The sequence below is a fragment of the Clavelina lepadiformis genome, chromosome 2 (assembly GCF_947623445.1).
Source record: "Clavelina lepadiformis chromosome 2, kaClaLepa1.1, whole genome shotgun sequence".
Classification (NCBI taxonomy): Eukaryota; Metazoa; Chordata; class Ascidiacea; order Aplousobranchia; family Clavelinidae; genus Clavelina; species Clavelina lepadiformis.
Genome location: NC_135241.1, coordinates 5,827,126 through 5,847,922, shown reverse-complemented (window position 1 = coordinate 5,847,922; position 20,797 = coordinate 5,827,126). Strand labels below are relative to the sequence as shown.

The 20,797-nt window shown below is 38.3% G+C and overlaps 1 long non-coding RNA gene across 2 annotated transcripts; it reads left to right on the top strand.

The window, feature by feature from the left end:
* Positions 1–2,437: 2,437 nt before the first annotated feature.
* LOC143446361 (uncharacterized) lies at positions 2,438–18,623 on the top strand. 2 transcript variants are annotated; one of them, XR_013113921.1, is made up of 4 exons: positions 2,438–2,749; positions 2,923–3,171; positions 3,523–17,726; positions 18,206–18,623. It is a non-coding gene; the product is annotated as an uncharacterized LOC143446361 (long non-coding RNA). The 2 variants fall into 2 exon arrangements; XR_013113920.1 differs by having other exon boundaries at positions 2,923–17,726.
* The last annotated feature ends 2,174 nt before the right edge of the window (positions 18,624–20,797 follow it).

Sequence of the window (20,797 nt, the reverse complement as noted above, 5' to 3'; positions counted from 1 at the left end):
GAAATTACAATCTTGCAAATACGATCTATGCACAATCATGTGGTGCGATTATTTTAGAACTATTTCCGTAAAATTAAAGCTTTTGTTGCAAGAGGCCTTAAAAAGAAAGAAACCTCAAACTGTTGCCTTTGAATCATCGATGTGGAATGAGCCGATTACTTAGAACGCGTTTACGTTGTGGGCTATTGAAAAAATGCCCGCCGATGATTCACTTCAAACAACAATGACATATTACACGTGACCCTTCACCTCACGTGCTTACCCCAAAGAAGATCTTGGGTTGGCGTGGGCGGCTTGCAACACCCTTGTCTGCGGTTTTTAGTCACGAGCTCTTGAAATACACAAAACAGGAGTTAAGTCGCCGGCTTAAATCACCCAAGTTAGAAAATACTTACGAAACGTATCTGTGTTATAAGACTACAAAAATGTACTGTTACACTTCTTTCAAATGTGCGTAGGTGTGTTTTGTTACAACATACGAAGCCGTTAACTCGAAGGTTTTACGGTCTCACGACATTGTCTTGTTGTGACTGTTGTCCATTTTCTGAAAAGGCAAAGGTTGCTGTACAGCACACACAAAATCTCTTCTCCAAACAGACTCGCTCTATTTATTTAAACCAAAATCACCCATCGAAGAGTTATGGAGTTTTGAAGGCACATGGCACTATATGACGTCAATGCTTGAAATTTATTGCAAGAACACGCGCTGTCTCGACCAATGGAATAACTGGCCGATCTTAAACCAGCACAGACAATGCGTTCGTCCAAGTGTTGCTAGTTTGCCTATAATGTTTAGTCTGCTATACTCTATGTAGAATTGCAAACGTGTATTGGTGGCATTAGAAATGCAATTGTGTTGCAATTTGCCTTATCAATTAATAAGTGCAATTCTCCACTACGTCGATGTAATATTTACAAAAATGTTGGTAGTATGCCCAAAGTAGCAGGCAATTCTGCTTCAGGCTATATACTACTGAAGGTGCCATTTTCATTCAGTTATGGTCATGAGACCTTTTAATTGCGTTGTACTATCACAAGATATTTATTTTGCTTGGCCTGTAAAACTTTGTCTGGTCGTGCATCTGTAAAATAATGGCTATTAATCATAGTATATGGTCGACCTCACAACCAAAATTCGTTAATTTCGTTGGACCAAGTCACAATTATCGAACTGTTTAAACTGTAATTTTCTGTGCAGTTATGTTATTTTAGTAAAGTATACTTAACATTAACGATAAATTAGGAAATAGTTCTGTTTGTGAGTTGTTGGTGAGACAAAGTTTTGCACAACCTTTAATTATGTTCACTGGCAAGCAAAATAAGCATTGTTCCCCGTCGTCGGTGCACCCTTCTGCTACAAACTCTTCATTCGAGAAGTCAAATTTCGCTCCGTGAAATAGGCCAGGTTTCCTTACAGTGAAGAATTACGCCACAGATTGAAGGAGTTTTGTTTATTTAAAACTTTTTATCGCCGACATTAGCTCATAAGTGGACCGAATAGGTCTGATACATTATGAATCATCATCTATTTTTAGCCTCACGCCCACCGCACCCGGGACAATTGACGGCCGCCGATTACACACACATTTCTTCCCCACACTTTGTCCAAGCCTTTGTCTTCGATGCCAGTTAGCTTGTAATGACTAAAGGTTCTTGGAAATGTCTTATTTTTACGCTGGTTGAATTGGGGCCTATATGAGCCAGACAAAAGTTTTTACAATTTTGAAAATTAATTATTTTCGATCTACTTGCTGTTTTTCAATTGCTGGCGTCGTAATTAATGACATGTCTTGAAACGTCATGGCGCCAATGGGCAATTAAAAACAATTTAGGTTCCCTGCAAGCAACATTTCCGCGATTGATTGATGTTGTTTTTAATCACGTATGTGGCTGTCACCTAGTCATGTAAAAGTGAAATTGTCTCAGTAAAGCATGTAGTATGATGTCGTGCACTACGGCGATTTAATGTCACCTATACTCAAGCAAACCCAGTTGTAAAGATTCCCTTAAGGTACATTTACTCATAGGTTACAAGCATAACTTGAGTGAAACCTTTTCAGCAATCATGTCAAATCCGTGTTAATCTTACCATATACCGCTGTTATTTGGCAGTTTGTCAAAATCAGCTATAGCACGGCGTTATCGTGGGTCCATAATGTCAGAAAAATTACCACTTAGTTTTCATTACGGCTCTTTGCGTCTTTGTGAGGAAGCTATGAGCAAAAAGTATTTCAAAACATTACCACCGTTTTCTTGGTTAAAGATGTGATGAGTTAAACAGTATGAGTCACTTTCAAGTGTACAAGCAGCAAGCCAATGAATCATCAAAGGTTTCGGAATATTTCCGATTACCCATTTAGTATGCAACGAATCTGATTTGTTCATAGTGCACACATTTTTAAAACCCATCATTTCGTAGGCAACACATCAAGTTTGAGTGAATGTTCAACATGCGGCTTTTTAATAGTAACATACAGTATAGTAAAGATTTTCTGGTCAAATTTTCCCTTCAAAAACCGAAGCAGATATGTGCTGAGACTTGCCGGCTAGACGTTATGGTCTAGGAGAGGGCATGTATTTTGTTTCATTTTTAATTTCAAAAAAATAGAAACCTAAAAACCGTCTGTCGCCTCATTTTAACGGTTCAGCTGAGTTCGTTCCATTTGTGCTCCGGTGCATGAAATACACCAATTTTCAAATTGGTGTCTATGCTTTCAGTGCTGGTGTTATATGATGCGGCAAATTGACTGTAAGTGTGTCAGGTTTAGACAAAACTGTCCGTGTTGATATCAGATTGCACTATACCCTGCCGAAGTTAAGCTAGCCATTTCTAACCAAATTGCATGTAAATGACCATGCATTATGTCATTCCAGCGACATTTTACGTCAAACGAATTATTAAATTGGGCTTATTTTGTTTAGAAATAGCATCTGTTTTGCATATGATGAACTCAACTAACAGCAGCTCTGGTCATTCAGGTAATTACATTATTAGGCCTTAGGGAAGTTGCTGCACGTACGATGTTTGTGTTTAGTAAATTGTTTGCCAGAATTTCCTGCTAAATAGGTCTTAGGACAAGACGTTTCTAGTTAATCTCGATTTCATCACAGCAACCGCAAGTACATGTATACACTGCTTTTCTATGTATACGACACGACCTTACGGTTCAGGTATGAAAACTGTACATGAGTTTATATTGACAACATTGCTGCCAAAATAAGATAATATCCATCGTCGTGATAAACACGATTGATATTTCGGTCCAAACTTGATTGAAATACCGATAACTTTCTCCAGTCATAACCCGAAGGCAGCCAGTTTTATTCGGTGTTATTAATGTGCTGTCAATCACGTCTGTTTTAGCGTATAATAGGTTACCGGGTCCTGATAACGACGTAAGATCACATATATTCATTCGAACTTGATCCTAACACAGTATTAAAAAATAAACTTTGACATAATGTCAAGTATTTTGACACACAAAGTGATATTATAATGTGACTGCATTTGTTGATGTACAGTTGCCAAGTGTGACGTGGGTTCAACAGCCAAACTTGCTCAATGCGACATATTTTTGAAACCAATGATACGAATCTTGTGGGTGCTCAAGATGAACAAGACCAAGGCATATTAACCACTAACCAGTAAAGCGTATCTAAGTGACTGCATACATACCAATGGTCATATGCGAGTTTACTAACCAATTTTCCAATTCTTCAATTAATCAAAATCTCTCAACTAATATTCCTTAATCAAACAAAAGTCTTAAAGCTGCAACCATTGGTTTTGTCTACTGCTAAAAACATTTAACTAATAAGTTGGTGACTACCTACGCCTTGGCGGCTAAAAATAAGATTGTGTGTAATGAATGGTCGCATTGCGTAGGCTTTGCGTTTGTGGTACTAATCAGAATTGTAAGGTTAAACGTGTTGATGCATAAGCGTAAGAAATAATCGGGTTGTGTACAATGCGTAACGAGAAATGATCAACGGCAACAGCCATCATTCAATTTCAAGGAAGTTTTACGACTGTGTGCAGGGGTTGGGGATTCGCTCTACTTCAAAATAATACCGCTTTTGTAAACCTTCTTTTACATAAGCAAATATCTAATATAATGTTTAGCTTGGATCAGGCTATTGTTCGGGGGCACAAGCGTAATAATCACAGGGTCGAGTGGGTAGCATTTTAATATTTTCTCATTATAAAAGATCAAGACAGTTATTCAACACGTCCAAGTTTCTTGTCTGTTCAAAACCGTCCTGGTGTGAAAGCGGATAAGCCATACCCACAAGAACGTTACGAATTACACACCATTTGCTCGTGCTGCATTTCCACAATAAGCAGTTTATTAAGTAACCAAATGAGTTGTGAAAAGTCTGATAATTTCACTGTTCGGCGTCCATCTGTGAGTGTTCCTCCTTTTAACTTCTACAGTTGGTTACGTTTTTCGTTTTGTCGTTGTTTTGTATTCAATGTTAACATTGATATGCGAGCAATCATCTATTTTAAATTACATCTAATGTAACAAACGTCTGTCAATTTGATTTGGTAGGATTTATTACTTGCTATCTTGCTTTTTTTGTGAATTTGGAAAAAATAAAATTACAAAAACGTGACCAGTAGAGTGAAGCGCAATGGCAGGTACCTACTGACGATAAATAAACATTAGTTGATGTGTTTTTCGTTTTAGTGGACGTTTAAAGTTTTTCTTGGCCAAACAACGACGGAACCCATTCATCTATATATGCCAACGAAACGATGTTAAGGCAAAAAGGCCGATTTAAGTCCGCAGATTGAAATCCAAATAAACAAATAGAACCATCGGCGATTGCCAATCAAATCTAATCAGTCTTCTTCGGGAAAATGAACTTCGCCAAAAGCTTTCTTAAGAAAACACTGTGCACCAGGGTTTTGATTGCGATGCGGAATCAATGAGACCATTGGCCGTTGTGTTCGTTCCATGTCACGTATTTATCAGTAAGTTAACAGTGTTGGGGCCTACTACAGTACTATAATTTCAAAAGGAATTGTTTACGGCTAGTAAGGGTGGTTTCCTGGTTGGTCGTGCTACGTGCAGAGAAGTTCGTGCGTTTCTTGTCAAAGCAAACTTTTCTAAAACTTCACGAAGACAATTGAAGCTCTCATTATTTGTTACACATCGTCACAAGGCTTTGTTTGTGATACGATACCGGTATTGCATTACCATCACCCTATAACCAATCGGATGTTGAACTCTTTTTCGAGTAGCGATGTTGTGATAAAGGGTAAATACCTAACACGAAGCAACCAAACAACAATCGGGTATGGGATTTCTATGCCTGCAGTTGACGTAAACAAGACACCTTGATGACGTACGTAAGCTTAGAAAGCCCTTTCTGTAGTTTCATCAGGATGATTAGGTCATTGCGGTTTTTAAGATTTTTTACATCAAACACTTTTACGTCATCCCGTTTCCGCAGTAACATTGAACCAGTACAAATGCACTTGCGATATCAGCTATCTAACAAATCTGATCAGCTTAAACAAACTCGTCAATTTTCAAAACGTGTTTTCTTTCAGCCGTTTGCTGTTTAGCTTTAATGGACGCTAATGACCGCGTTACTACGTAGATGGTCCCTTGCCCAATCGCAAGTCGTTAAAATTTGGCAATTTTTAAGGAGCCAATGTTGATACAAGCTTTGAGCAAACGATGTTGGCCATAAAACAAGCAAGACGACCTGACGAATTGGCGTAATACGACAAACTCTTATTTGCCCTTATACAATTGAGCCTCCGAGCTTTTAACGTTATACTGTTGCCGTAGGCCACAGCAAAAATAGCCGGCCTTATCAGATTTCGGCGATATAGTCCCTCATTTCGAGTCTGTTGCTCGCTTTTCAGCAGAAACTTTAGTTTGCATAGGCATTGACCCAAGCGAGTGTTTTCAAAATTCCCTGTTTGCTGAACCTTCCAGAGAAGCTTTGTCATTGTATTCATAATCCCGTTCTATCGCTTCCAAGTTGGTAAAGGTAAACGTTGCTCGGAACTTATCGCTTTCAGATCTCTTTTATCGCTTTGCTGAGATGTTATGGAGAATGCTGCAGTCTTTAAGCACAACACACTCAATGTGAAATATGAAATTCTTTAAGCTAAATTTATCACTTTGGGCATTAAGTCCTGGATCTGGAGAATATATTTTTGCTACGTGTTAATGCTTTTGCATCCTGTTGAGAGGTGGCTGGTTTTAATTTGCTTGAAGATTATTCTTTTATCCCACGGGTGTCGTGATATGTTTTTGTTTGTGCGTCATACGTTGTACTAACAAAAGCAAATCACAATTCACATGAATCATTCACAAAGCAAACGACACTATAAGTCCATTACAAAGTCAAATCTTGATTGCCATTGGTTGGAATAAGGGTGGTATGCACAACGCTATAACTTATTTCGGGCGACTCTGTTGTTTCTTTGTACTATAATCGCCAAACTTTCTTATGGTTGGCGCACCCTCAAGCTTATGGCTTCTCCACATGCAGGTTATTCAAGCGAGTAATCCTCCTTTTGACAAGCCACGCTTGTCGCCCATTTCAGGTGTGCTAGCAGGCACGTGCATAATTATTTTAACCAGATTTGCTTACGTGAGTCAAGTCCATTGTGACGTGTGTGATGAGGCGCTCGGTGTCATTGTTTTTAATTGGTCAACATTGAATTATGCAGGTCAACGAACCACAAGTATTTATTATTAACATATTTTCGCAGGGAAATCACATTGAGGACATTCAACCGATTTTGAGAGGATTGCCAATTGTTGTTATCATTTCCTCTTGGGTGCTTATGGCAGTTCAAGTACCGATACTCGGCTAAATATTACTTGTACGAGCAGAATTTCTCATAATTATCTGGAGTTTAATTCATAAAATTAATTGACACTTAACAGCGTAGAAACGTCATTCTGTTTTTGGCTAAAGTGCGCTCGCAGAAATACCTCCGCTATAAAAGACCAAAATTTTAATACGGCGCTTACAAATATAGCTGACATAATTAGTATTTCCCGTTCAAAATTCATAGTTGATATGTTTGAAAGTGGAATAATTTGGCAAGAGAGTCCAGTAATTAAGCGACTCTTAAAATTAAAATAAGGCCTTAAACTGTAGGCTTCAATTTTAATAACACTGAAACAGCGTTGTTGTTATCAATTTGATCACAAAATAGTTTTGCAACATTAAGCTACCATATACGTCCTGTTTTTAACAATTATATCTTACAATAGTCCTGTTTCGGAGAACGTTACTTCTGTTGTTTTCTTCACTTCCGTCGACGAAAGATGGTGCGTTATCAGCGGCGACATTATATGCTTGGTAGAGATACCGATGTCATGACACAAAATACCAGACTTTAGAAATATGCCAAACTGTGGGACTCCGATTGTAGTAAAGTTAAGTAATTTGATCAGGACATGTACTCCCGTTGATCCCCCGCTGTTCAAAAAAACATGGAAAGGCAGGGCTTTAGTGGATTTCCCTGTTGCATGGCCACTTGTGTGACCGTAACCGTGCACGTCGCATAGCTAGTGTTTCGCCTCTTGGGGAAAGGTAATATCCACAATTAAAGGCCTTTTTACAGCTGGATTTACTACAGAAACTTTCAGCGGTTTCCTTGTGTTTCGAATTTTCTCTACCCTATCAGCAACAGCAACATTGCACAGACGCGCAAAATGTTGCCTGCGGATTCTGACCCATAGTAACCTCAGTCGATGGCACCACATCCAATCGCAGGGTCGAAGTTTATATTCGTACGGTGACCGTTTCTGGTTATTTGGCCTGCTTGTGGCATTACAAGTACTCAAGGGTCAAAGGTTAAACACTATCGTTTTTTGTCCATTCGTCTTTTTCTGCGTTTTGGTATTTAATTTTTGCCTCGCTCAAAAGGCCTGACACGTATTAACTACGACAAAGAAATAGCTATGTCCAAATGAATGATTGTGTTGGTCGTCTTCCAGACAGTTCCCATGTACGCTTTGAAATAAGGTTCGAATATGTAGTGTAGGGTAATTCCGCATCACGCTGTTTAGTGGTGTAAAAGGTCAAATTTTTGCGGCAAACTGTTAGCTAGTTAGGTCATTTCCTGATTATTTATAAAGCAGTTGAAAATTTTGCTAGTTTTACAAAATTGTCACGAATGACACGTTTCTATGTAGCATACTTTTAGGTCGTTTCCTGTCTGATGCTTGTAAAGATTTCCTGATGTATCTGATTCTGACATGGTTTGTCGCAAATACCAAGTGGTCCAAACTGGTATAAATCTTTTAAAACCTGTACTTGCAGGTTAGGAAATACAGCGTTTGACATGTGTTACCTTTAATACCAGAGTGTTACCCAGAGTGTTACTGTACTACAGTTTGTACATCTTTGGAGCAGTGACCGCTTTAAATCGATTGTCTAAAAGGGTATTAAAAATTGTCATATTCTTAAGATTAATGACAATTAATTGAAGCCCTAATGTTTTCCATACCACTTTGTTAAGTGCTACGTCATATGTGGTTTAGCCTATTCAGTGTTATCACGTGATCAAAGGTCTCTAGAAGGTCAAATTTAACAAATTGACATAAGAAGACGTACTGTATGGGTTTTTGTGGGTGTGTAAATGAGATTAATGATTAAGCCCTGGCAATTACGAGTCAAATCTGAAGTTTAATGGCCTCCGAAGAAAAAAAAACATTAACTGTCCAAAACGATAGAATTTTATATATAACATTTCGGGGTTTACAACCTTAGAAATGTTAACAACGACCATTAACTCACGTCTTAACCTTTTGCCGTAACCCCAAAAACGTATAAAATTGAAAAAAATACAATTTTTGTCTATTTTTAGGACCTTATTTTTGTAAATTTCGATACTGCTTCCAAATATATCGAAAGTATTTGCTGTAACAATTTTTTAATACGCCGTCTTAAGACGTTGTCATGTTTGTTGAAATGCGGGCTTTTATCTATAAATGAGTAAAAGAATTTACATTTCACATCTCAGTACATACAAGCATCACAAACAAGCATGTCAATGACTCTGGAGATTTGTGCGACGTATTTCTTTTGCTTCTCGCCGCGTGGTTGCTACAGGTAGACGAATAGCACCTGCCTTACCATTCTTATTGAAAGAACCAACTTTTTCAAATGACCTCATTTATCTTCGAAACTTATACATCCGCGTATTCAGAAAAGCGAAAATCTTCCATCAATCACGTGATCTGTACCCACAGAACGTCAACCGAGGTGGCGTCATGTGATCTGTATAAGTGCCGCCGGTCACCTGCATTTCACCACGGCATAAAACCGTTGAAAAACGCGGAAATCTTTGATTTTGTGTTATTATGCCATAAAGTGATTAGCGAAAAACCTTTTCGTATTATGACGTAATGTCTTTCAATAATCGTCTTGTTTTGGTCAAAACAAAAGTGGCGATTTATGTCATTTGTAACCACAAGTCAGAGACAAGTTTTGGTGTTCTAAAACAATAAATTCTATCCTTTAAACAAAAATTGCACCACTCGTAGAAGAATTGCGGTTGCTGTAAGCAGCCTACGAATGTAATTACCTGTATAACGTTTCTCAAATACAGTGAAACTATACCAGAGGATGTTTTTGAAAAGCAGAAGGTAGAAGGTAGGTGCATTACCGTGTTTATGCAACTTGTTTCAATTTTGCCAGGAGTCAAATTCCGTCACGACCTTTCTGTTAACATATTTACAAAATATTTTCTTAGGCAGGTTGCTCAAAAGAACGGCAGTGTCATTAACGCTGAGAAGGTCAAGCTAAGATAACTGGATTTGTGTTATCGGAACTTGATATTTTGAAAGCTACGAAGTCAGTGACTTTATCGACCAGGGGTTAATAGTTGGTTTTGCTTTTTTGCTCACCGTTTTTCTTAAAGAAGAAAAGCTGATAAATTAAATTAAGTGGTTAGAATTTCGCGGTGGCCCGAACATTACCGTCGTTTTACTCTTTTTCAACCATATTATGATGTTCACTGACGTCACAGAGGCCGCTTGCCAGCTTTAGTTGCGTCATAGGCGCTTACTACGGTTAGGCTTTTTAGGTATGACATAATTGTTGTTTACAACGGTGCTGCAATGTAATTGGCCAAATGGTGAAAAATGTAGAGTGATGACCTCAAGAAAAGAAATTGGAATAAAGTTGGAAAAACCGCAAACCATTTAAAGTTATTTTCCTTTGAAGTGCGATTTCTCAGCGATCCAACTGCAGGCGATGTCGTCATTTCATACGTCATCATTTTCCGTTCAAGTTCTTAGAAAAGCTCAGAATAGAGAGAGAAAAGCACATACAATGGTGCAAAAACTAACACTACAAATCGTTGCGGTCAGCGAACATATCGTACTTGAATGATTAATAGGATTCGTGACCGGAAGTGGACACAAGATTTTAACGATATGTAACCTATTTTTTCCCGTTATTCAAAGAGATTAAAGCAATTTTGAAGTGATAGTTTCTGGTAATGTAGTATGCGTGTCATATCCTATTTAGACGAGTGTTCGAGTGTTAACTATAACTCGACAGTGTTTACCTCTGAACTCTTTGTCTTTTAAGAATGTCCTGCGTTTGAATATTTTTTCTCACTACATCTACAACAGAATTTATAGAGATTAATTTAGATTGTAGGGGCGGTTTTACAATGTTTGAAATGTTTCATGACGTCAGAACCACAGGGCCGATGGATAAACCAATACATTTAAACTTCTTCAAAGTAGATCCTTCCATACACCACATTTGAGTCGCTATGCCTTCAACAAAAGTTTTACGGGTCTTCCTGCTTTTGTCCTTGATGCCAAGTGGAAAAGGCTCATAAAAAGCTCTGTAATTGCCCGGGACATGGTTTTAAATGCTAAACTGTTTCAGCGCAATTTGTGTCTCTCGCCGGGATATATTAGAGCCTGACAAGTTGAATGCCGCTGAGACTAAATCCAACGGGAATTGAAAGTCATTTACGGCACTGCACATTGCGCAAGACACTTCTCGTTTTAAAGCAATGTAATAAAGTGTTGTTTGTAAACGACTTTCATGTAAAGGCAATTTTGGCAATTTTCTGTACATTCGACTTTTGCGGTCGAACAAATTAAATGTTTATAATATATCAAACGGCCATGATGCCACAGTAGAACGCCTCGCATTTCATCAGAGAAATGTGCAACTTACACAAAGAAATCTTTGTTCTCAAGGAATATTTGTGTTAAATTGGTCAACAACAAGCTGACCTAATACCCGTCCGCATGGTTCATTTATCATTTTTAAGACCTACGCTGCAATTACGCAATAGGCGCGTCCGGTCGATAAAGAAGTGGACAGCGTAAAATATAACCACGTCTTTGTTCTTGGATGTTTTCCACAATTTTTTTATCTGAGCCGCAGCAAGAGGGGGCTTTAACCGCTTACCACACCTTCACGCGGAGTGCTTAAGTACCCCCCGGTGAGTGCTTATTTTGGGCGACCAAGTGAGAAAACAGTGGCAAAATCGATGAGCTAAATTAATAAATCTGCGTCAGGTCATTTGTTACTGCGCGGCTCATTAGAGCGTCAGGCTACCAATCGAGAAGTTTTTCAAAACACATATATCAACTCAACGTAGGACCTTTTCTGTCGGCGAGTGGCGAAGCCTAAGTGCCGGTTCAATTGCTTCCCCGTCGAGAACGGGGCCCGACAAACAACAGGAACAAGTACTCGGGACAGTGCTCTGTTGAAAACGAGAAGTTTTCTCTCAAACCAGGACATCACTTGACCGTTGCTTGAAAGTGCCACTGTTCTGTAAGGGCTGCATATTAAAACTGCTGAACACGCAAATCCGGTCACAGTAAAACCGCTTGAAAGCCATTCCTCATTACAATAAGAGCTAGTTTAGGAGAAAGTCGTTGTGCTAAGCATTTTAACTTGGGGCCGAACACTTAATTTCGTCGGGACATTACGTTCATCGTACTAATTAAGCGATGCATTAGACAGCAGCGTACTAGGAATTGTGATGTAGTGATTGCGTCACTGTATGTCAACTTTAGCTTCATGGTCTACCACTTTACCCCAAGCGGATTATTCCTATTGCGATATCGGTGCGGTCAAGTTTACTCGGAGAGTGATGTGAAACGATTGAATAATCACGTGCTTGCCTATCGCCCACTCTTGCCCAGTTGCTTCTGGGGGAATATCGGACACTTTCTCATTGTAAGCTTTGTTAAACGATTTTTGATTTAAACGGCAATCCTGTCCTATCATTTTCTCACTACTCTGGCCAGATGATGTAAATAATATACTGATTTGTCATGACCCGTACAGTAAGGCAGCCTGTTGAGTCTGGTTCGTTCTTTGGTCAAATTATAAAGACGTCTATCTGACATCCCGGTGCCTTGTGCGTCGTAGACAGCTTTTTGTATGTTATTAAACATCATAATAGATATTTTTCAACAACGAGACGGTACAGTACGACGTCGCAATCAGCTTTGCAAAAACATGACAAAGATTTTCTCCTACGTCTCTGTACTACACGGTTCTTAGTTTCTTTACAGTCAGTGATACGGAATCGCATTTATCAAGACCGGTTGAGGAATGTTCTTTTGACAGAGTGGTGAATTGACGACTTTATTCCTCTTACATTGTATGTGTATATATTTGGCGCCCTGACGTTTCATATTGCGTTTGTTTCTGCCCATTGTAATGAGTTGGATTGATTATGCTGTATTGAGAAAATCCTTACTAATTAAAAGCGTAATTATTTTTGCCATATTGTTCTAAGTACAGTACGTCATTGTTTATTTTCGTTGAATACAGTATTTATTGAGAAGATTATTGTGTGTTATTTCAATAGCATTCAAACGCGGATGCAGGATGCGACTGGCATGCTTGTTGTGAAGCCATCACTAACTGCTGTTCCTCCTGTCGTATGCACATTAGCGTACGTTCCCTTGTTGGCAATGCAACCATATTGTGCAACAATGTGTACGAACAATCACGTCTGCAAAATGTACGGGCAAACCTTCAACAACAGAGCCGTTTAACAAAGTGAAGCACTGTACAAATTCTCCAGCAAAGTCGACCCGATCGGTTCGATTTTTTCAGGTAATTCCCCACTCTATTTTTGTGTGGGCGGATAAGTAGTGGTGAAACACCGGCTTGCCGGCGATTGTGGAGATGTAGGTAATAACGTATCGACTTTCAATACCACCGGTTCCTCTATTTTAAACACATTTCTTAATGCCCTTAAGTCAAGTTTGCCTTTCATTCACTTTCACGTTTTATTTTAAACGGTATCAAAAATAATGACGCAGCCTAAATAGTTTAGTTGTGGCGCAATTTTGCGCTGTTGTTTGTTGTTTACTTTTATGACAAAGTAAAAATTTATGCGAGACTGTAATTTAAAGCCGCTTTGTCGAAATGTTGTTACCGGACATTTGCAAATATGAGCAAGCCTTGAATGGAGTGATGCAATAGTCAATGCTTGCTGAATTACGTCGTTACGAAGTAGTTTAATCATAAAATGCAATTTGAACAGCAGCTATTAATGGCCACAAGTAAGCAACAAAATTGTATTTAAGTAATCTACAACATTTGGAATGATTGTTCAAGGTCTATGGTTTGTGACACCGGTCACATACTTTGTGAACACTCGTCACAAAAGCTCTACAACAGTTATGAACAGGGCCGGGTCAAAATGCCCTTAGCAGAGTTAGTAGTGCTCGAACAAGTTCTCCTAAGACAAAAACCGAACTACTTAACTCCCAAAACGAATCGCTTAAAAGTACTTTATTCCAAGAAATTCTAAGCACGACTTAAGTTCTTTGCGCACAACGTGTTATTGTGAAGAAACGCGCACTTCAATCTGGAAATGTTTGACATGCTATGGCGCAACATGGCATCTTTTCAAGGAAAAAAAGCACTTAGCCTTTAGCCACGAGGCCGACGGATAAGAGAAGAGAGAAAATCTTTTTCTCTTTATTATAACTCACAGACTTGATTAAGGAGAGAGAAAAAAAAGAAAAAAAGACCTTTTGCAAAAAAGGCCGCTCGACTAAGTGCTTACCTGTCGCAAGCCAAACGATTTCGGCTAAACCTAAAAAAGGACTAAAATAGAACCGTGAGTCATCCTGTTGTGGAAATATTTGCAAACCGTTTCACCCAACCAACGTCTAAACCCGGAAATTAAGACCCCTGGCATCATTTTAAACTCACAAGTACTGTTGCCATGTTGGCTTCATCCAGTACCTGCTCCTGTTGATCGCGGCATGGGTGATAAAATTACACACCTGAAGCGAACCCCAAATACAAAACAGCTTGATTTCTCTGCGCTGGCTATTTTGTCCGCCCTGCTATTCAAGTCGTTTGAAATTCATCATCTAATTGAACACTCTTGCCTAGCGGGAGCCATTGTGGCTTTTATGGGGAGATTCATGTGAAAGGCCAAAAGCTCCATTGTGCGCTGCTGCTGAGAAGAAAAGATCACTTGGCTTTCATATCAGACCGGGTAGAATTACAACATCGAACCCATTTAGAAAATTATGATGAATGACGCAATGATAACAATTACTTGTTTGTTTTTATGGCAGCGTTTTTCGAAGGTGGTCGCCAAAGTCACTTCAGTTTGAGATGGACAAGGCATACAGTTATTATTATGATTTAGCTAATATTGTCTAACCGTATCTAAATATGACTGAGGCCACTAAATCATCGGACCAAGTGGTTTGGCAAACTTGGTTCGACGATTTTTGTAAACGTGACAGACACTTGGACGGAATAGCACCACCGAGTGACTGCTTTTCCGGCAATGTTCCCCTATTAACAAAGCAAAAAAACTTCTGCATAAAAATAGAACTTTCTGTCACAAATGAGAAAGTGTAGTCGAAGCATATAAGGCGTAAACCGTGTACCCTGATTTATCTGAAATCACGCAGATGCTTATCTATGCTTGTCACTCATAAAGAACAAATTGTATTAAGTCTTGCGGCTTGCCATTAGTTGATGTCGCCGTCAGAGCCCAAAAAAGAATCGCATGAATTATGTACGTAACGACCATTCGTTCGTGATTACATTGTCAGTGATGCAATCATGTATCATAATGACCGCATTGTTTGCTTGTCTCTGAGTTGTTTTGTCATCAAACACAAACACTTTATTGACCATTTTTTGCTTAAAGTCGTTCTACACTTGTACCCCGAAGGCATTTGCTTGCAAAGTTTTCTGTCACGAATACTTTCGTGAACTGTTTTAACCTTGGGTGAAAAGCACAACTGAAGAGGCGTTACTTTAAAAGTCGTGTCCGTCACCATGTCGCATATTCGTGACTGGATTTAGCGTCGGTTTAAGCCAGAGTATGGCATTTTTGGGCCCAAAAAAGCTTTAAATCCTGCCATTTTTGTTCATTTGATTCACGCTTACCAACAGTTGACTTTCCGAGAATTTTCGACTAATTGTTATCGTGCACGCTAAGGCTGTTGTGTTTATGCAAGCCGTTTTACGTGAATTAGATTTGCATTGGAGTTGGCTACATCACGTTGGTGGAATCAAATCAACCTATGTTACTGTTTTCAGTCTTTTACCCAGAATCACGAAGCATGGCCGAAAGAGTTTGCTTGTGCTCATTTTACAACTTGATTAAATTTGTGTTTTTTGCTAACATTTTCTAATGTTTTACGAAAAGGAATTGCAAATGTTTTGTGTTACCCTCAAATACACAGCTACAGACATCAAATTCAGTTTAATCTTCAATACCAGTGGGACAAAAACAATAATCAGTATTAATGATACAGCATCCTTTATGACCGGTTGAGAATCGTCAGTAATAGAATTTAGGAGAACCCCCACTTCATTATAAGAGCAAAAGGTCAAGTGTTTCACTAATAACCTCAGCAAAGAACGTTGAGGCCACGGTCTCAATTTTATGTGGTGATTATGTCCGTGACAAACTACATGGCGACAAGAAAGACAAATGGAAACTTTGTCACATTCATAAAATGTAAACACAATAATACATATCAACAAAGAAGTGCACTTATGATGGGTCAAAACACATTACTGTTTTAAATTTAGTTACTTTCATGTACATTTTGCAGCAAACTTAAGGGTATTTTTACGAATGAAAATAATGTAAACGTTTGTTTTATAATTTAGTTTGCAATAGCTGTATAACGTTCTAGTTTGACGTCAATAAAGGATGCATATTGCAGGACATACATTAATTTTTCGAGAAATGTTTTTGCCTTTCTCTTGTTTAATCTCTTTAGGTTAATGACCAAGTGATCGGCAACTGACCATGATGCTATCACATCCGCTATATATTTTTATGGGAAGTGGTCAGTGCACGAAAAAACATCGACTCCAGTCAAATGACGTGATTAAGTTTTGACGTCATGCTCGATTAATTATTTGTACAGTGATATGTGATTTTTATCACACCAATAACCCAAAACGGAAATTATTTCACGGTCAAAAACCTGCTGCTCCGTGCACTCGGTTGACATTCTGACCTCTCTGATTCCCATTGGACCTATGGCGATGGTGTAGAAATCGAGATTATTGCGAAAATAGCATAGTAATGAAATCTTTGTTGTTTAATAATGAGCAGTGGCTTTCGATTCGCTTTTTCAATTTCGTATTAAATTTCTAGAAACGTCGAATGATGACGGAGGCTTTGTGCAAGAGACCGCTTGAACGCTGTAAATCCGCAAACAAAACCGAGGCCACCTGGTAAAATATTCCAGTGAATATTGTGGTGACTTTTGTAAAGATTTTAAAAAACGAAAGCTGAAGGTTATATTGTTACTGTCTTCAACTTTACGACTATAAAGTAAACATGGAGCATTTATTGACAAAACCTTCACAGATGGCTCGTAAAGCCTCCTTATGAAGAAAGTCAAGCAAATGTGAACGTACATGATGATCCGAATATTAAAAAGGAGTTTGTTTTGTGTGCAAATAGCATTAGCTTTCACCAAATTCATCTGTTGTTTACTTTTGTTTATTTGTCTAAGAAATTGATTTCATTCCAAATGTTCCAGCTTTTTTCCCGCCGTGTGATAAATATCTTATAATATTTTTTCCTGAAGACGTTCTATTTTTGGAATTTAGTCTAAAACGAATCCAATTTTGTAACAACGTGATGTTTGCTCAACGTATGTTGAACCAACCAACCAACCTTTGGCCTCGCACACTTTCATTTCGCGGCATCGGTAATTTTAGGAATCTTTCTTCTGGGAATTGGAATCTGTGCTCCGGCCAAGATATACTTGTGATGAATCATGGTTTAAATCGTTACCATATTATAGGTCAATGACAATATATTTCGAAATTGTAATCAAGGTCTGTATAGAATTGAATATAGTATTTTTCTTTCGACTTCAGTGCAGCGAACTGAAAGATGCTTATACATGTTAAAGGCTTCTCTTGGATTTATACATAGATTTATGGGTGCGTCATTATTTTTATGTGAACTGTCTGGCGTACATATCTTGATGTGAACGCCGTAAGTTTTGTGTACAATCTATCTAACTAGGAGTTGTCATAGAATTTCCACAGCACATGACCTAACTCTGTTGAATTCGCCTTAACTTTCTTGGATTGTTAGTGCAATTGCGCCACCGTGAGGGTATCCTCTTACTACATTATTACGCTGAAGTTTGCTTTGGGCAGTGATACCAACCAAGTCAAATTCATCATAACTGCAAAAGGAATGCCTTATACACAATAAGCAATTACATAAGGTAATATTTTACTTTATGGTAGCAGAAATCCTTTTTACGTAACGTTGCGTTGTTAGATTGTGTAATACCTGATATTACCCATAGTTATGGTGCGTGATACACATTTATATTATGTTATAAGTTATAACACTGGATGTTTTTTTCAGATCATATGTCTTATAAAAGAATCAATCGATCATGGTCAGCTGGTCGTAGACCTTACTTAAATCTTCTCACCACTGACATACTTCCTCTATTGTTACGTGCAGTCGCATGACAATGTGTTGATTTAATAATTGAGCTTTCAACTTCTGCACTGTACTGTATTGCACTCGCTGATTTGCCTTCGTCGCTGCAATGTGGCGGAGGCGCGGTTGCCTGCTAAACACCATCTAATTGTACTCAATTGACTTGGGAATTCCAATGTTTTGACGACTGGAAAACATAACAGCCGTTTACGATACACTGCAAGATAAGAAAAATATTATGTTTTTTCATAGAAGATTGGCATTTAAATCAGCAACAAGCCAACTGGCGATTATTCCTAGCGCCATGAGGGGAGTATTTGGGAGTGTAGTATATTTGTGCTTGTTGCGGTTCGACTTCACGTCAACATGAAAAATATTTACAAAGCTGTGGAATTGCACACGTCAAATGGCAACTAACGTTATGTGAAACAACTTGTCCATGAAAATTCTTTTCAGCTTTTTGACATCAAATATTTATCACAGTATTTATTGTTGAAGAGCACCCATCTAAACGTACCAATGATGTATTATTTATTTATTCATATATTATTCAATGTTTTATTGCACAATTTCTGCGTCCGTGTTGTAGGTTTTTGTTTAAAACTTGCCTTAACACGCCTTCTTGTACAATTAACTCTTTTTAAATGACATTAAAGTGCAGGCATTTTGACACGAGCGCGTTTGCAGTATATTTTACAGGATTTGTATTTTTTCCGCTGGCAGGCAAAGCACTTTTGCTTATGATTGTGCTTGGGAGCTTTTCCCTGTTTGTTTATATTTTCTTTTCAAATCGTTCCCGGCATACAATTTTATTCATTATCCTCTTTGCAAAAGCGTTACAACGTTTGCTGTAAAGTCATGTAATACCGGATTAATTTTGCTTAAACCAAAAGTTATGAATCCAAACTACAAATATAGCCGTAGTATGATAAACAAATTTTAACGTGCAGTAAAATTTCATTTTTATTGTCGTACGGCTTCTTACGACGGTGAGCTTTTTAAAACGAACCCATGCGATCCCAATTAAGATCAAAATGGCCGTTCAATAAGATAACGTGTATGACCAACACTGAGCTTATTTAAGAGCTCAAAAGACGAGCTGGTAAACAGTGCGATTATCCTAGCTGACTCCAGAAAAGGGCCATGGGGCGTGAAAAATCGTGTCCGAATCTATTTAGACAGCGCTACTTTCATACGATTTAAATGGGTGTTTTATTCGGGCGTAAATAGCCCAACCATTACTGCACTCGAGTCCTGTTTCCTGTCAAATTATAGTCCGACGGGAAAAACGCCAGACTCGAACCCAATTGAACCTAAGGTGACACGCCCGAAAATCAGTTTGGTTGGATGAAATATACACCGCATGAAACAGAGATGGTTATTTAGTTACTTCATTGAGTAGTAAAGTTCTGTATTTTGCATTTCTATATTGTTATTGCCGCTTAGCAGCAATTAGTACAAAACTTTGTTTTTGTATCGAGAAGATTTTCATTTAATTTGTGGTTGTCCATAAAGTAATCAAGTCTCCGCCAACAACAACGGCTTATAGCGTTGGTCAGTCGCTCGGAGTTATTTTAACCAAAAGACTATGACGAAGTGATGACGTGTAACCTAAACGCCTGAAAAAAGTCAAAATAAATGGATTATCTCGGTCATTTATACGTCATTCTCGAATCATCCCCAACATCTGGTCAGCAAAGTGAAATAAAAGAAGGGGTAAAAGTTACTGGATGATACGAGGACATTTCCCCTTTTAAGCACCTTAGCGTCTAGCTTTGTCCGGCTTATTCGACCATTTCCTTTTAAAACGACGAGAAACGAGCGAATGACATTCTTTCCACTTGTTGTTTTCTTGTCTTAAATACTATTATTATTCACCCCGTTCGACTAAATAGACCGTTTGGCTCATGTTCGGCTGAAATAAGAAAAGTACAACAACGTGGAGTAGATCGGTGTTTTTCTGCGTGACTCCACGCACGCTCAAATTGACTCATAGCTCGCTGTAAGGGCTTATCGAGCTCCCGTCCAACTGTGAATAACAAACTCTACTCATTCTTAACAGTGCCTATCCATGACGTCAAGCCCACGTTTTCAAGTTGTTTTTAACGTTGGGTTCGCCATCACATCCGGGCAAATAAGGTAAAAAGTGCCTTTCATTGGCATTGTTAAAAATAAAACAAGACGTAATCTGTTCGGCTGATAAAACATGTTCTGCGCACTTTCAATTTTAGCTCATTCTGTGCTAAATCAAATTTTTTTAGTTTTTTTAGGAAAATAAATTATCATTAACTATATGTAGAACAAATGCCCTACATTTTTCTACTGGAGAAAAATAATAGCAGAAAGCAACAAATTTTCACCTGTGCAATTGCAAAAGCATTTTTTGGATCCATTCACTTCAGTGCAAAAATAACTAATTACCAACTAACCTAATTACTAACCGATGTTTTAACAATGCATAGATATGAAATATAGGGGTCAACAAAACACACCACGCACACCATAATAAATGTTATTTTGCTCTAAATAACGCCCTTTGTTCTAAAACCGACAAAATTAAAAGCATTTTAGTTGGTTGAAGTTCAAATTGTGACGTCACTTTTAGCAAGAACAATTTTTACTATTTATACACTTGTATGTGTTGCATAGGCTCGAACCAGCATGTTGGTGTGGTAAAATGGTCAAACATTTTTATACTATATAATGCACACCCGTGCTCATTTTCAAAATATTTTGAAAACTTCACAAACAACAGGTAATGGTGATGTTTAGACATCAGCTGACTGCTGTGGCTCGCTGAGTCATCCCAGACAAAAACAAAGGAATCTGAAAACTGAGCCTTGG